The sequence below is a fragment of the Zootoca vivipara genome, chromosome 1 (genome assembly GCF_963506605.1).
Source record: "Zootoca vivipara chromosome 1, rZooViv1.1, whole genome shotgun sequence".
Lineage (NCBI taxonomy): Eukaryota > Metazoa > Chordata > Lepidosauria > Squamata > Lacertidae > Zootoca > Zootoca vivipara.
The window spans coordinates 108,499,616-108,505,863 of NC_083276.1; positions in this window are offsets into that span (position 1 = coordinate 108,499,616).

Below are 6,248 nucleotides of genomic sequence, written 5' to 3' on the forward strand. Positions count from 1 at the left end.
TGGAACAGAGGAGCAGCATGTGAAATAGTGGGAAGGGTATGTATGGCTAGATTAAGAATCCAGGGTGGCGGGGCGGGGGGAGGTCTGGTTCCCCACATCTGCTCTGCACTAAAACATTTCAACCATGGTGGTTGTTTTAAAAATGTACTCTAAGCGGCTATAGTCATTTTACAAGCTTTCATATAATGGTGTGGTGCATTTTAGTGAGCCGCAGTTGTAAAAGGCTGGAAGGCAAGTGATGTCTGCTTTATAGCCCTGAATTGTTAGGAGTGGGGTAGGGGTAGGCTGCCTGCCTGCCTGCCTGAGACCTTTCAAAGTCCTGGATCCAGTGTGGATTCCATTCCTGGAAGGACCAGGCTTGCTTCCTGCCTGGTGAGGTAATGGTCCTCTTAAATATGGGCCATTAAGGTGACGAACGAAGTGCCTCTGTGGCAGCTAGCAAATGGGTGCACCCCCCTCAGTCACTCAATCCACTGGTAATGAGAAAGACAAAGGCAGCTGGAGACCCAGGTTTGGGAAACTCTGGCCTAGTACATGTGTGGAGAACCCTTTGAACCTACAGATGTTGTTGAACTACAACTCCCAAGAAAGAGGCATTATCACATTCCAGCCAGGTGGACGCAGATTGGAACCGGTTAGGGATGTCACCTGGAGAGAGGAGGTCTGGAGCCTGGCGAGAATCCTGAGGCTGGAACTAGACTTGAGGCTCCCTACCCTTGAACTAAGACCAAACTATAGGGAAGCATGCCTTCTCCATTAACATATTAAATCGGATGTGACTTTGCCAAAATATGAATAAAGAGAATGTATTTGTAATGGGAAGAGTAGCTGTTTGTAACTTGGCAAAATGTTTCTTCCTGAGGGGTTTGCAATTCCATGGACCGTCAACAGTCTCCAGCTCATTTGCCGATGGTTCTCCAAGGACAGCTCTTGCCATTTCATCTTGGCTTCTCTACTGTGTTTCCACCAGTTAAATCCTATTAAAATGCAACAGAAATGTGTTCTAAATTCCCTTAACAGATCTTTGTGGTATAAGGAAGCTGCCTCACGGGTTTTTTTTATTATTATTATTGAATTGCCTTGTCAGCGTGGTGAAGGTAACCACTTGTCATAAATGGGAAAGTGCTCCACAAACGAATCTAATATTTTTTTTGGGGGGGGAACAGTTCCACTAGGCAAAAGAGGAGGGAGAAGCCCGCCCTCCCATGAAACTCTTTGCTTTAGACATTCGCTAAACGCTGCTGGAGTCAGTGCCTGATTCCAATTTACGATATGAAAGCTGTTCCCATAAATGGTTAACATTTGGCTTGAGTTTGGAGGCTGATTAGAAACATTTACAGTGTTTCAGACAAAATTTCCTGTGTTTCGGTTTTCTTTGTGTTTCACTGCCAGCTTTTGCTTCTGTATTAAATGAACCTGAATATATTACTTTAGGCTATATCCTTCATTTTAGATCTCCTCCTGCCACATTTACTCTCCACCACCACCCCCCAACCCCGTCCTCTTTGGCATGCTGAAGAGAAAAACAAATCAGAGAAGAGCTGCCATGGGTGTAGACAGGGGGGGGCAGGAGGGGGCAGCTGCCCCCCCCCCTAGAAACAAAAAATTATTGTATTTTACAGACCATAACCAATACTTTGCCCCTCCAAAAACTGAAGTGGAAAGGGCTTTGCTTTAGCAAGAGCAGCTCTCCACTTGCTGGGGGCGGGAACACAGCTGTAACAAAAACACATCAAATAAATAAAGCAAAGTGGCTACCAGTACTTAAGCAGTTAAGACAATGGAGCAGAATATCCCTTCAGGCAAGGTCCACCCTATTCACACTATTGTTATTCAGTGGGAGTTGTTAATGGGCATTCAGGGATCGCATTAACAGTTCTATTGGCGATTTAATGAGGGTGCAGAGGATTCAATTTGACTAAGGTGGCCCTGCAAGGCTAAACGGAAGTGAATAAGAAGGGTGGGGCTGTAGCTTTGATAGACACAGTGATGTTTATAAAAAGCATTGGTGTTCCAGTCTGCCCCTCCTCCTGCATCTGTATACTGTAAATCAGGGGTGGCCACCTCCCAAGAGACTCTGATCTACTCACAGAGTTAAAAACTGGGAGTGATCTACCCCCTTTTGGGGGGTTCAGGTCAAAGCTGTTGAGGTTTTTTTAAGGAAGGGAAGCCCTGTTTTGGGGGGTTTAGGTCAAACTTGTTGAGCTTCTTTTAGGAGGGAGGGAGGCCCATTTTTGTTTAGGGCTTCAGGTCATAGTTCAGCTTTTTTTAGGGAGGAGGAAAAATTTGGGTGAGCTTTTTTTAGGGGTGCCAGTGATCTAGCAGTGATCTACCACAGACATCCAGTGGTCTACTGGTAGATCACAATCTACCCGTTGGACGTGCCTGCTGTAAATCAAGCAGAGAGAAAGCTGCTTACAAGGCTCCTGTACAGGTGTACCGGTATCTTCCTCTTGCTGCAGAGTTCTAGCATCACAGCGTCACCCAGAGGCACCCACAAATATGAGGTATCCCTCTCTCTATTATTCCTTCCTTCCCTCCCTCTTCCATCCTTAATAAAATACTGGGGGGGGCAGATAAGCCCCACATAGAAAGCCCATCAAAATGGGGGGGGTGACTCTTTCAAATACGGTATTTACCAGTAATTGGGGGGGGGGAGAGAGGCACCTAGGCCTCTAGGATTTGGCTGCTATGCCTAGGAGTAGGACAATTCAAGAAAGCAGAATGATGCATATGCTATGGTAATATATCAATGGAATCATAGAATTGTAGTCGGAAGGGACCACAAGGGTCATCTAGTCCAACCCCCTGCAATACAGGATTTTCCCCCCAAGGTGGGGCTTGAACCCACAACATGGTTGAAATATTATGCTGATATGCAGCAACGCCTCGGAGCTGTCGTGACTGCGGCCGTGCCTTCCCTCGCCCTCACCCGCCCTGCCACCCCCTCTCGCCTGCCCGACCCTCCCGTCCTCTTGCTGCAGAGTTCCAGCATCACAGCGTCACCCAGAGGCACCCACAAATATGAGTTATCCCTCTCTCTATTTCTTCCTTCCTTCCCTCCCTCTTCCATTCTTAATAAAATATGGGGGGGCAGATATGCCCCACATAGAAAGCCCATCAACATGGGGGGGATGACTCTTTCACATACGGTATTTACTAGTATTTGGGGGGGGGGAGGCACCTAGGCCTCTAGGAGTTGGCTGCTATGCCTAGGAGTAGGACAATTCAAGAAAGCAGAATGATGCATATGCTATGGCAATATATCAATAGAATCATAGAATTGTAGTCAGAAGGGACCACAAGGGTCATCTAGTCCAACCCCCTGCGATGCAGGAATTTTTTCCTAAGGTGGGGCTTGAACCCACAACATGGTTGAAATATTATGCTGATATGCAGCAACGCCTCGGAGCCGTCGTGACTGCGGCCGTGCCTTGCCTTGCCCTCGCCCACCCTGTCACCCCCTCTTGCCTGCCCGACCCTCCCGTCCTCTCCAGCCAAGCAGGGTAGCCGCCGCCGTTGCCAGCCCCAGAAGCACAAGGTGGCCGCTGCCGCCGCTGCCGCCACCACAATGTCGTCAGGCCAGCTGGCCCTGTAGCCCCGCCCACGTTCCCACTTTGTGGCCCCGCCCCTGAATGATCATGGCTTGCCCCCCCTAGTTTTGATCCTGGCTACGCCCTTGAGAGCTGCTACCCTCTGCATACTTGCTTTGATATCACTTGCTTTGAAATAAATGGGGATTACTTTGAAGTCAACATATGCTGGAGACAGGCAATAGGTTTTTGTTTTTGTTGGTGGTTTTTTTTAAAAAAAAGTTTTGACTCACACATGATACAGTAGGGATACCCAACATGGTGCCTTCCTGACATTACATCCCATAATTCCTTGCCACTGGCTAGGCTTGCCGGGGCTGATGGGAACTGCAGTCCACACAACATCTGAAAGGCTCCACATTACCATCAGGGGGGGCATTGTGCTTCAAACTAAAGCTATACAAGGATAAATGATTTCAATAAAAACAGAGCTCATTGTCCGAAGTTTGTGAGGATAAAAAGTGAATTACAGATAAATACTCTTACTGTGCAATCCTATCTACTTCTGCTCAGAACTCCCACTGAGTCCTAAATAAGCGTGTTTATGGTATTGCTTTGTCGTGGCGAAGGGGCTTGAATAACTCAGAGAAGCTATGAGCTATGCCATGCAGGGCCACCCAAGATGGACAGGTCATAGTGGAGAGTTTTGACTAAACGTGATCCACCTGGAGAAGGAACTGGCAAGCCACTCCAGTATCCCTGCCAAGAAAACTCCATGGACAAAGACAACAGGCATATAAAAGTTATGACGCTGGAAGATGAGCCCCTCAGGTCGGAAGGCGTCCAACATGCTACTGAGGAAGAGCGGAGGACAAGTACAAGTAGATTCAGAGCTGATGAAGCGGCTGGGCCAAAGCCGAAAGGACGCTCAGTTGCGGATATGCCTGGAAGCGAAAGGAAAGTCCGATGCTGTAAAGAAAAATATTGCATAGGAACCTGGAATGTAAGAACCATGAATAGAGGTAAGCTGGATGTGGTCAAAAATGAGATGACAAGAATAAATATCGACATCCTGGGCATCAGTGAACTAAAATGGAAGGGAATGGGTGAATTCAGTTCGGGTGACTATCATATCTACTACTGTGGGCAAGAATCCTGTAGAAGAAATGGAGTGGCCCTCATAGTCAACAAAAGAGTGGCAAAAGCTGTAATGGGATGCAATCTCAAAAATGACAGAATGATCTCGATACGAATCCAAGGCAGACCTTTTAACATCACAGTAATCCAAGTTTATGCACCAACTACCGGTGCTGAAGAAAGTGAAATTGACCAATTCTATGAAGACCTACAACACCTTCTAGAAATGACACCAAAGAAGGATGTTCTTCTCATTACAGGGGATTGGAATGCTAAAGTAGGGAATCAAGAGATAAAAGGAACAACTGGCAAGTTTGGCCTTGGAGTTCAAAATGAAGCAGGGCAAAGGCTAATAGAGTTCTGTCAAGAGAACAAGCTGGTCATCACAAACACTCTCTTCCAACAACACAAGAGACGACTCTACACATGGATATCACCAAATGGGCAGCATCGAAATCAGATTGATTATATTCTCTGCAGCCAAAGATGGAGAAGCTCTATACAGTCAGCAAAAACAAGACCTGGAGCTGACTGTAACTCAGATCATCAGCTTCTTATAGCAAAATTCCAGCTTAAACTGAAGAAAGTAGGAAAAACCACTGGGCCAGTAAGATACAATCTGAATCAAATCCCTTATGAATACACAGTGGAAGTGAGGAACAGGTTTAAGGATTTAGATTTGGTGGACAGAGTGCCTGAAGAACTATGGATGGAGGCTCGTAACATTATACAGGAGGCAGCAACGAAAACCATCCCAAGGAAAAGGAAATGCAAGAAGGCAAAATGGCTGTCCAACGAGGCCTTACGAATAGCGGAGGAGAGGAGGCAAGCAAAATGCAAGGGAGATAGGGAAAGATACAGGAAACTGAATGCAGATTTCCAAAAAACAGCAAGGAGAGATAAGAGGGTCTTCTTAAATGAGCAATGCAAAGAAATAGAGGAAAACAATAGAATGGGGAAAACCAGAGATCTGTTCAAGAAAATTGGAGATATGAAAGGAACATTTCGTACAAAGATTACCATAATCAAGGACAAAAGTGGTAAGGACCTAACGGAAGCAGAAGACATCAAGAAGAGGTGGCAAGAATACACAGAGGAATTATACCAGAAAGATATGGAGGTCTCGTACACCCCAGGTAGTGTGGTTGCTGACCTTGAGCCAGACATCTTGGAGAGTGAAGTCAAATGGGCCTTAGAAAGCACTGCTAATAACAAAGCCAGTGGAAGTGATGATATTCCAGCTGAACTATTTAAAATTTTAAAAGATGATGCTGTTAAGGTGCTACACCCAATATGCCAGCAAGTTTGGAAAACTCAGCAATGGCCAGAGGATTGGAGAAGATCAGTCTACATCCCAATTCCAAAGAAGGGCAGTGCCAAAGAATGCTCCAACTACCGCACAATTGCGCTCATTTCACACGCTAGCAAGGTTATGCTTAAAATTCTACAAGGCAGGCTTAGGCAGTATGTGGACCGAGAACTCCCAGAAGTGCAAGCTGGATTTCGAAAGGGCAGAGGAACCAGAGACCAAATAGCAAACATGCGCTGGATTATGGAGAAAGCTAGAGAGTTCCAGAA